At 42.0% G+C, this 12,127-nt stretch overlaps 1 protein-coding gene across 2 annotated transcripts in view; it reads right to left on the bottom strand.

Annotated features, from left to right (window-relative positions):
- Positions 1-4,863: 4,863 nt before the first annotated feature.
- The window catches only part of LOC135104043 (hemicentin-1-like), a 205,199-nt gene continuing 197,935 nt past the window's right edge, over positions 4,864-12,127 (bottom strand). For both annotated transcript variants that reach the window (XM_064010920.1, XM_064010921.1), the window contains 2 exons: positions 11,773-11,867; positions 4,864-6,492 (listed from right to left, as the gene is read on the bottom strand). The gene's annotated coding sequence lies outside the window, so the exon portion shown is untranslated. The remainder of the gene's footprint in view (positions 6,493-11,772; positions 11,868-12,127) is intronic.

Here is a 12,127-nt window from a genome sequence, read left to right as displayed (position 1 = left end):
ATGACCGCATGACGCTGCTGCCTTCATGGATAACTAATTAAATGAGGGAGTGACTGACTGGCTCATTTTAAGGCTGATATGTTGGATGGGAAATATTAGTGACTGGCTGGCTGAAGGGTTGACTGGCACGGCAACTAATTTACATGATGACTGGATTGCAGGCTGGCTGGCTGACTGAAAAATGATTGAATGAAATGTTACTGACTAGGCAAGTAACTACACAGCATAAGCTGTCTTGTCTGGGTGGGATAACTGTATGACTAGCTGGCAGGCTGACCGGCATGCAGGGTGATTAGCTGACGGAATACCTGAGTGACAGGAAGACTGGCTGGCTTTATGGCTCATAATGCCTGACTGGATGAAGGAGTAGTTCGTAAAGTGAATGGCTGAAAAGTTTTTAACTGGCCCAGTACGTGGCAGAATAGATGACCGAATGGCTAAACAACACCTGGTAGAGTGACTGACAAAATTTCTGTCTGGCTTGGTAAGTTGCAGGGTAGATGTCGGACTGGCTGAATAACTAGCTGGTATAGTGATTATCTGACAAGGTTTTTGACTGGCTTAGTAAGTGACAGGATAGATGACAGACCAGTGAAGTAACTACAGGACAGTGAGAAGCAGAAAGCACGATAGTGTGTGCCGGTAGTCTAAGTTGGCAGTATTCACAGTGGTCTCCCTTAAGATGGATTGGCCGGGGGGTGCCAGGCTGACCTGCAAGTGTAGCCCCTGTTCCCAGCACCTCGAGTCGATACCGTAGCGGCGACACGTCAAATTCATCTTGGCCACACGAGCAACACGCAACCCCCAAATGTGTCCGCAGTGTTCTCGGTCCCTGAAGCTTTACAGTGCTTGCTGTAGGGCCATAATTCTTCTCAGTAGCCTCCAGTAGCTTCATGCATATCACAGCACTGTCACCTCTTGAAGCTCTGGGATGAATGGTGTTAAATTTGTTATCTAGATGGATAGTGGAGGTATATCTACTAAGGAATGTGATGGAGAGGTGATCCATATTGGGTTTAATTTTGGGGGGTTTGAGTACGTAGAAGAAAAGAAGAAGAAAAGACGAAAATAAAAAAAAGTCGAAGGTTAAGAGCTTCAAAACAAAAATAAATTAGAATATAGATAGAAAAGAAAAAGACAAGGAAATGAAAAAAAAAATAAAAGAAATAGATAAAAGAATATAAGACTAAAAGTAAACTTAAAAAGAAAACGGAAAACAAGAAAAGATGAAAGGACAAGACGGTGGTAAATTCAGTCTGTCGCGTCTTGAATATAGTGTGTTTTTTCTTCTTGACACCACCACAACCACCACCACCACCACCACTTCATCACTACCACCACTGCAACCATCATATCCATCGCTACCACAATCTACACCAACAAACACTACCACCATCACCACCAACAATACCTCATCCATTACTGTCACTACCACCACCCACCATCACCACCACCAGCATCACCACAGCCACCACCACCAACACTCCATGCATACATACATACATACACTAGTGCTGCTACAGGAACCCATACACAGAACATAGCCATCCATAAAACATCCACGCACAGTATACTTCAACTAAATATGGTATTAGATATTGACTAATGACATTAATTTTTTTTTTATATATATACACATTCAACATCATTATTAATTCCATACATGAGTTCATAAATATGTAGTACATGCGCCTTTGTCCTTTTATAGATGGGCGTGTACCTGTGTGGTTATTTATGATCCAAATGAAGCAAGTTAAATACGTCCCGTCCCACAAATATTATGCTGCACACACACATCAGATCGTACATACGCTTTTAATCAGAGCCGCACCACTGTACTTGATGCATCAATAACAACCAGAGTGCATTGATAACTTCGTCAGGAATTAGTGATATCCTGTGTTGTAATTGTCGGTCTTGTAAGTAGGTAGTGGTGGTTATATTATTAAGAAAATAATGATTTTATTTTTATGATGAATGTGTTTTGTGTGCGTGTGCCTGCGTGCGTTCGTGTGTGTGTGTGTGTGTGTGTGTGTGTGTGTGTGTGTGTGTGAATACTGATACTCGAGCGGTGGCGACGTGCTTCTCGAATCTGCCTAAGGACGCTGCAGTGTCACGACTTCCGCCCTGTTGCCATTAAGTCTTTCACTGTTAGACAAATGATCTTTAGTGTCTATATGTTTGTAGACACTATTGTTGTGTTAAGTTCTCGTCAATATTCCTGGAGCGTATAAAAACAAAATCACCTTCTGTTTTCCCTCTTTTTCTCTCCTGTCTCCATGCAAAGAGTTTCTAGAGTGGCAGCAAGATTGAAGAAGAGACTATTCAGTTAGACGCTGTGGGTTTACAGGAACATTATGTTTATTGTATTGAAGATGCCAGTCCCAAAAGAGAATTGACTTGAAGGAGTATCAAAATTTTCATAAGTATCTTGATAGTCTTGGCATTTGAAGCTTTATGAATGCAGATCTCTCAATATCTTAGTGACATTAGTGTCCAAAGCTGCCATAACACCTTGTACTGTAGCTGGCTGTCTCGGGATTGCCTTTACTGCAGTGCACGTAGCAAATGTTTCTCTCGTAGGTTTTTTATGTAGTTTGTATTATTTATCGTCTCTTTTCTTGTTTATCTGTCGAAGTGCTTTTCTATTTACATATCGAAGTCAGCAGGCATTTGAAGCTACATTCAGAGTAATCATTCAGAAAACTCACATATATAATTATGATAAAACGAATCAGTGTTCTGGAAAAAAATAAAATAATAATATTGCTTGTTGATATTATTTGACATTAATTTTCATAGAATTTGTGATGGCCAGTATAATATCCACTGAAATATCTTGAACCGATAGGAATTTACACGCCTTGATTTTACATGAATAAATAGTCACGCTTTACAATTTACACCGTCTATGTTAAGGGATTTTTTTTTTCTCACATATTGATGCTTTTATGTTTTTCCTTCACTTTACATGACATAAGCATCACCATAGACACCAATTAGAGCTTCACGATAGCTACTAATTAGATCTTCACAACACGTTAAAGTCTCATGATTTTTTTTTAAATGCGTGAAGGACACCAAACAAGAACACAAATTTAGTAAAAAAAAAAAAAAAAAGCTCACCAAGTTTCCCGTTAAAAAAAAAAAAGTAAAAGAGGAAGATTACAAAAACAGGTCAATTTAGCGCCAGAGATGTTCCAATGCTCATTTCATGAAACATTTCGTCATAGGAAGAGAGAAAAGCAGAAGCAGGCAGAAAGTCCCATAATTCTGAGCCTTTTTTAAATGTGCACCAGCTATCGGTATTTCCCTTCACTCAGCGTGTTATCTGATCCCCCTTACTTGTGAAGGTAAAAGTGGCCGTGTTTGAGGTGCGTGCTGCAGGTGTCTGTGTACTGTCACTGATGAGACATTCTGCTCCCACTGTTCATGAAGTGATTGTATAGAGGAGGGAATCGAGAAGAATTTGCTGCAGGTACGTTCAGGAATAGAGACTGCTTCAGAGGGGAAAGGTTGGAGAGAGAGAGAGAGAGAGAGAGAGAGAGAGGGTCATATCAGATAAAAAAATAATGATAGATGCTTTACTAGAGGCAATACATTTTCTTTAATCCAGTTAATTGAGTTTCTATTTTGAAGTTAACTAACAAAAAAAAAAAAAAAAAAAGAGAACACGAAAATTCATACTTTCTTCTCGCCTCGGCTCGTTCAAGTCTTGTTGTATGTTACTGTGATGGAGTGATGGGCAGGAATGTACGTCTGTTAACTGGAGAGGGAAATTTCAAGACGCTTTTGTAATTCTGATTAATCCTTTTGCCTCTATTTTTTTAGGAACTGCCACCTTTAGTCGTCAGCTTCATTTATTTATTTATTTGTTATTATTATTGTTATTATTATTTTACCCTTTAAGTAGCCCTTGGACAAAACCCTTCATATGAAAAAAAAAAATGTGATTCTGTACCAAATGCTTACAATAGTTCATTTACTTTGGGAAGTTTCACTGTTTACAGCTAAAAGGCGAGAGAAAAACGCCTCTAACAAGCAGTAGAAGACAAAAAAAAGAACATGGAGAAAGTAAGATGTAAAATAAATCAAAGGGAAACAAAAAAAAAATGGAAATGAAAAAAAAAATAGAAGACAAGATGAAGAAATAATAAAACACTGGTGAATTAAGTCAGTCTCATGGTGTCTTTTGAAGTTTTACTCTAAACGTGAAACATAATATTTATAGAAACTTGAGGAGAATTCACAGCAAAATATGACTTAAAAATAAACATGAAAAAAAAAAAGTTCATTGGATCCATGGTGGAGTTGGTAAAATATTAATATCAATGTTATTTTAGTAGTCAAGATTGGAAAGTCTTGCAATAATAATCACTACTCGCGGCAAATCCCAGTGGAATCAAGGACAGGAGCGTTTAGCTAAATGGAAACTGACTTTGGAGTGTGTGTGTGTGTGTGTGTGTGTGTGTGTGTGTGTGTGTGTGTGTGTGTGTCATTTTGAATTTCTGCCTCTGCCTGCGTGTCTCACAATGGCTTCGTAATTATCTTTCCTATTTTTAACAGCCTGCAAATAGAGCGTGTTGCGATGCTGGCGGTGATACTCTCGCCGTAAAGGAAAGGGATGGGACGAGTGTTTGGTGTGGAGAGAAATAATCACGGAAACATTTTATTTTGTCTTTGGGAGGCGTTGCACTTCTGGAATTAAATTGAACACACACACACACACACACACACACACACACACACACACACACACACACACACACACACACACACACACACACACTTTTATTGGTGTTTTAATGAAGTGTCCGTCGCCTTGTGGCGGAGCATCGGTGCGTCGCGATCCGGAGGAAAAAATAGCTCGTGTGTCTGTTTTTTTTCTGTTTATTCAAACAAATAATACAAAAATATTGATTTCACGTCGATGCCTGGATATAGACATGTGGGGCGGGGAGAGGGAGGGGAGGGGATCTCCAGAGGGCCAGGGATCTACGCCCCCGCCCCCAGCCCGGCACCCCACACCCCGCCACGGGGCTGGCGGCCTGTGAACCGCTGCTGCTAGGAGGAAGCCGCTGCTCTTGGAGGGGAGCGACGCACGCACGCACGCACGCACGCATGCACGCACGCACACACACACACACACACACACACACACACACACACACACACACACACACATAACACGTACACAAGCGTGCACTCACACACATACGCATGGCCACTCATACACACCTGCGCGTGCGCACACACACACACACACACACACACACACACACACACACACACACACACACACTGAAACATAATGAAACATTTATATATAATTTCATTATAACAGTATTATCAATAGACATATGTTTATACATACATTTACTCAAGAATGTATATATAGACATATGTGTACATGTATTATATACTCCAAGCAACAGACACGTTATATATATATACATACATAAATGATCATCTCTGGGTGATTGAGTTGTACACAATGAGGGTGATGAGGACCTAGGGGCGCCGCCTGGCTACCCCAGGGTCCTGACTAGCAGACGTGACGCGCCGCCCTGAGCCTCACTCCCCGGGGGCTAGAGACGTAGCACGCCCAGCCAAGCTCGTGGAGTGCCGCGAGGACTCCGCCGCACCGCTGAATGGCGCGGCGACCCAGCACTCCTGCAGCCTCGTAACGCGGCCGTCAGGACACGCAGTGTGGCGGCGAATGGAACCACTGTTTGCGTTTAGCACCGGACTGACGAGCGAACGAGGTCGTGCTGGCAGGTCGATATTGCAGTGTTGTGAGTGGAGCCAAATTAAGGCCTTGCTATGAAATGTCCAGTTCACTGAATGTTACAGTCTGCACCTGCCCGCACTGCCTCCCGCCGTCACGTGACTCTCCCAACTCGCACCTCAAACCAGCCTTGCATCAGCCCCGATCTTGACCATTGCTTTAAGTATTAAGCACAGTCCCTTTCGTCTTCTTCACGAGTAGGACAGGGAGGGAAGAAGAGGAAGGCCGAAGCCTCACCTGATGTTTTCCTTCGTCACACTTCCTGGAGGTAAAGGCGAGTTAAAACATCCGAACTTGAAACCTTGATCACCTGCCGTCACCTGCTCGATACCATACCTTAGAGAAAGACACAGAATATCTCCTCCTCACCATGCAGTAATCTTCTCAGGGACTGCCACGTGTAGGCCTGATGGCTTCTTATAGCTTCCCTTATTTTCTCACCCTCTTATGTTCTTATGACATCTCAGCGGGGAAGACTCTTGGTTAGCTCCTCTTCAGGTCAAACATTCTCCTTATCTTTCATTTCCAGCGTCGCCTCCCTCCCTGGTGGCCGCGGCTCATACCACGCTCTCCTCGGCCTGCATCATTTGGTCCACCGGGCAGTACACGTCTCCCCTCACGCCCGGGTAATCTTCCACATCCTTGGGTGAGTGTTGCTGCCTCACCAGGGGCCGGTACGCGTCTGAGCTCTGCCCGAGGGAGTGCTGGTGGGGAGAGAGGGAAGGGTAAAGAAGTGATGGTCGTATAGCGTTTATTTGTGGGAATATATTTTTTTCTTTGTCTTTATATGCTGTTAGATTATTTTGGTTTTGTTGTGGTGGCGTATAGTGTGTGTGTGTGTGTGTGTGTGTGTGTGTGTGTATAAAATCTTTGTTGTAATACATGTGTGTGGGTATGCTGAGTATACCCCACCGTTCCATTCCATTTGTTTACATGAGGCTCTGACAATTTATTTCAGCAGTGCATGTTTTTATTTTTATTATTTTTTTATTGTGTGTGTGTGTGTGTGTGTGTGTGTGTGTGTGTGTGTGTGTGTGTGTGTGTGTGGGTGGGTGGAGGAATATTACGTGGAAGCAGCTCTACGCACTTCCCTTATGTACGTATGTCTATTTAGCAGGATCAGTCACTCACACTCCATCTTACTAACCACTCCACGAACATTTTACTCAAAGTTATTTTACCACACTCAGATGATCTTACTGACCAAACATCATTCATTACTCAACGCGTCATCCAGTCCTATAACTGCATCAATAAACACTTACCTATAACACACAAACACACACACACACACCAAAAAAGACAAATACAAACAGAAATGAGACGAGTGACTGTGACTCGCTGCTTATGATGAAAAAAAAAAAAAACAGTCAACATTTCCCAGGGTGATTTGAAAAAAAAAAAGCCCTCGGGAACAGTGTCACTTTAATGGCATCCCGCCTGTTGGAATTAATCTGCCTGTGATCAAATAAGCCGTTTCGCCGCAAACCAGTGTAGAATGGGAGGTGAGAGTATAGGGAGGTGACCAGCAGAGGGGTGTCTGGAGGAGAGAGAGAGAGAGAGAGAGAGAGAGAGAGAGAGAGAGAGAGAGAGAAAGAGAGAGAAAGGACAGTAGTGGGTGAGGGACCTGGATTGAAGAAGAGGCAGGATGGCAGATGAGGAAGATTTATGAATTTTCTTACCGTGATAAAATTATGGGAATGGTGAAAGAAAGAGGGAAGATGAGGGCAAGTAATTCTAATTTTGTGTGTAGTCGCTAGAGAGAGAGAGAGAGAGAGAGAGAGAGAGAGAGAGAGAGAGAGAGAGAGAGAGAGAGAGAGAGAGAGAGAGAGAGAGAGAGAGAGAGAACAGCAGAAAGAAGAAAGGGATAGCAGAAAGAAAAGGATGACGAAGAAGGTTAAGAAGTCAGAAAAGAGAACAGAAGAAGGTGGAAGAAGTGGAGGCGGTAACTTGAGAGAGATTCACTAATTGATTGACTCACATATAGACTGATTGACTCTTGGTGCACTTTACCTCACGAAGAATGAAAGATGGAAATATTACTAGATAGAAAGATGATCTGCAAATACTTTTTCCATGATTAAAAGCTACGTTTGATAGAAATAATTAATAAAAGAAAAAAAAGCGTAACAAAGCACCACATTTTTTTTCTAGATATCCCAGCAAAATGTATCTTTTCATGAATAAAGGCTACGTTTTAGAAATAACTCAAACAAAACCCGGAACAAAGCGCTATGTACACTCTTCTAAAAAAAAATAATAATAATATGCACAGGCCCTGAATAAAAAGCTACGTTTTAGAAATAATTCAGACAAAAAAAAAGGCAGAAAAAAAAAAGACCTGCTCCCTTCCCTTCCTTTAATACCCCAACAATACGTATAGACTCTGAATAAAACCTACATTAAAGAGATAATTGAAAAAAAAAATGAATAAACAGCAACAAAGCGCCACACTCTTACCTAAATACCGGAATATGCATCTCTTTTTTCATGAATAAAGGCTACATTTTAGAGATACTGTAATTCATTATAGAAAGAACACACACAAAAAAAAAAAAAAGACAAAGCCCCACTTCCTGCTCCCAATACTCCAACAACAACATACATACACTCATAAATCAATTCGTGCCGAGAGAACATCCTTTACCGATATGATCCCCAGGTAAAGGCAGACAGTGATGGACTATTAACAAACCCATAGCTAGTGACGCGCCTGTTGGTGCAGGTGAGGCAGTGATGCACATGTCCGCCGCGTGCTGATGAGTTAATTAGATGGGCAATTCATGGCTCGTATTGACGGGAGATTGACGAGTGTAGGGCGCGCGTGATTGACAGAATAGACAGATGTACTGAAGACCACTATACCTTGTTTGATTTATGTGTGTGTGTGTGTGTGTGTGAGCGTGTAAATAAGCATATAATTTTGTTCGTAAGCACTGGATCAGGGAAGGTAAAGAGTGCAACACACACACACACACACACACACACACACACACACACACACACAGCAGAGAAAATAACGTAGTCCCACAAACCGATCCCTGACCCAGTGCTGACGGAGCGTGAGGCGGCGATAAACTCAGGCCCACAGGAAGTGAATGCGCCAATTGTCCCTGAGACCAGAGCCGCCGCCGCGCTAATCTGGAGTGTTTGTGCCTCCTGGGAGCGGCCGGCCCGAACCCTGCACTCCCTCGTTTCACCCTCGCCACTCCCTCGTCATTCCCTCGCCCCTGCTTCCTCACTCCCTCCCCTGCCTCGCCCGTCATTCAGCGCTTCAGAATGACTTAATAGGACACAATTTGGGGAGGTTTGCTTTTACATACACACACACACACACACACACACACACACACACACACACACACGGTTCCATTGTTTATTGGCCCAAAAATAAGTAAATAAAGATGGAATTCGAAAGAGATATGAAATAAAGAGGAGAGGTTTGTTTTTACACACAGGAACACACACACACACACACACACACACACACACATATACAACACTCACGCTTAACAGAAAGATGGTTACGTCGAGAATATGTCCTTTGTTCAGCCTGCACGGAAATATTACCGAGTATAAATATTTCCCAGCGATACATGTATTTCTTATTTTGTCCTGCTAGTACTACATGTCCAGTGTGAAAGAAATATGAGCGCTTGCAGATTATTTCCTCCTTTATTTTTTTACCCCCTCTCTTTTTTTCTCTTTCTTATTCACTCTCCACTAGGGGAAAGGGAAGGGAGGGAAGGAGGGTAGGAGGAGGAGGAGGGTTTGCAGAGAAGAGGTGGATGATAAGTGAGGATAACGAAAAATAAGGTGAAAAAGAGGAGAGGAAAAACTGAAAGATATGGAGGATAAGAGAGGATGAGGAGAAGAGGGAATGGTGTGAAAAAAAAAGAGGAGAACGATGAAAAAGAGGAAAAGGAGGTGATAGTGGTGGTGGTGATGGTAGTGTTGGTGGTGTTGGTGGAAGAAGGATAAAAATGTACTGAAAAGGAGAAGTGATGAAGAAAGAGAGGATGAAAATACGAAAGAAGGACAGTAAGAGAAGAACAAGGAAGGAAAAAGGAAAAAGAACATAATAATAATAATAATGATAATAATAATGATAATAATAATAGTAATAATAATAATAATGTTAAGAAGAAGAAGAAGAAGAAGAAGAAAATATATAGAAAATATATTAAAAAAGTTATTGAAGAGGAAGAAAAGAAAAGAAAAAAAAAACATAAAACATTAATTTTACAGACCAACATTTTCCCTATCCTCTCTTTCCTTCCTTCCTTCCTTCCCCTCTATTTCCCCTTCACCCTTTTCTTCCCTCTTACCTCCACCTGCTATTAGGGAATTTGAATCCCTATAAAGGACCAACCACTTTCCCACATCCCCTCCACCTCCACCTTCCCTCTCACCCTCTCACCCTCCATAACAGGATAACGCTGGGCCGCCCGATAAGTCACCCTCATGTTCTTAGGATACTATTGTCTGCCTAATGGTGTTAGATTCTCCTGAAGAACCAATGTTACTCCTGTGCGTCAGTGAGTGGTGGTGATGGTGATGGTGGTCGAGGAGAACTGATAGAACTAATAGTAGGAAAAGGAAAATTAGTGGTAAGGGTAATAATAGGAGGAGAATAGGAGGAGGGGAGGGTGGTGATGGTACTGGTGAAGGGATATTGATAGGACATACAGTAGGAATAGGAAAAGTGGTAAGGGAAATAGTAGTAATAGGAGGAGCAGGAGGAGGATGGGGAGAATGTGGAGGCGTAGTAATAAGAGAAGACAGAAGATGAATAGTAGGAAGAGGAGGGGGGAAAAAGAAAAAAAAAAAGCTGGAAGAAGAGGAAGAAGAAGAAATAGAAAATACTTAGGAGGAGGAGGAGAAGGAAGAGGATGAGAAATCAAAGCAATGACAGCAGGGAGACAATGGTGGAAGAGAAGGAAGAGGAAAAAATAAAAAGAAGCAGCAAAAAGAGACAAAGGAAGCAGTAACAGCAAAAGCAACAATAACAAAGAAGAGGAAGAGGAAGAGGAAGAAAAGACGAAAGAGAAAAAGCAGGAGAGAGGAACAAGGGAAGGAACAACAGCAAGAACAACAAAAGAAAGAAAAAATGAAGGAAGAGGAAGAGGAGGATGAGGAGGAGGAAGAGGAGGATTACCATTCGTGCGTGTAGGTGGTTACGGTACAATGTGTTATGTAGCATTAGTTACTGCTGTAGTCGAGGTGTGCTGTGTGTAATGCAATGCCCTTGTACTGAGCCGTGCCTCCCTGCTCGTGTGTAATGTTATGATGTAATTCCTTGTACTGAGAGCTCTTTGTTATGATTTATGCTGCATTGGCGTGTAGTGTTCACCTGTGACTGTGCTGGGGTGCTTGTGCGGTGTGCGGCGTGGTGAAGTGTGTTGCTTTGAAGTGTAGTGTTGATGTGGTGTGGTGGTGCAGTAGCGTGTGATGGTGTGTGTTTTGTGTAGTGTTGTGTTGTAGTGTTGCGGTTTGTTACTTTGTTTTATTCTTGCTCTCGTGTCATTTCTTAATACTTTGTCTTCTTTTCTTTATTTCTTCATCTTCGTTCTGTCTACTTTTCTATTCAAGAAGTGGTGTGATGGTGTGTGTGTGTGTGTGTGTGTGTGTGTGGCTTACTGGTATAGTGATGTGGTGTTATTGTGTTTGTTGCTGTTATTTTTTTTCTGTCTCTCACTCATTTAATTTCTTAACGCTTTGCCTTCTTTTCTTATTCTTTTTTTTCACTTTTCTGTCTACCCTCCGTAAATAGAAATTATGTTTGTATATATGTATGTATGTGTATGTGTGAAAGCATCCCCTAAGTGGTATCATCACATGAATTAGACTAACCAGAAGCTACATCACACAAAAAAAAAAGAAAGAAAAAATACGAACAATTCCGTCTCTAAAACTGGTAGAGATAGTGTGCCAGTGTGTGGTACAGTGCTCTGGTATGGTGTGGTGGTGTCACGTGCACTCACCATGGGCATGTCGTCGTGCACGGAGCTCTCCACCACCTCGTAAAGCGTGACGTCCACCTTCTTCTCTGCGGCGGACAGCAGGTCGTAGGTCTCTTCTGCTGGAGGAGAGAGATGGGAGTGGTGGTGAGAGTGCATTGAACATCATGCCTATAGAAAATAAAGGTTCATTAATTTCGTTAGCCGTGTTATAGCAATAAGCTTTCATGCATAAAACCTAATACGTACATATAACTTAAACACTGATATTTGTAAAGCAACATTAAAAATCAACCTGAACTACGATAGCATACTTCTGTGACCTAAAACTCCGAATAACACGAACACATTCGAGTGAAATAAAAAGGAAAGGAAACAA

This window comes from Scylla paramamosain, chromosome 10 (genome assembly GCF_035594125.1).
Source record: "Scylla paramamosain isolate STU-SP2022 chromosome 10, ASM3559412v1, whole genome shotgun sequence".
Classification (NCBI taxonomy): Eukaryota; Metazoa; Arthropoda; class Malacostraca; order Decapoda; family Portunidae; genus Scylla; species Scylla paramamosain.
This window is presented reverse-complemented; position numbering and strand designations above follow the sequence as displayed.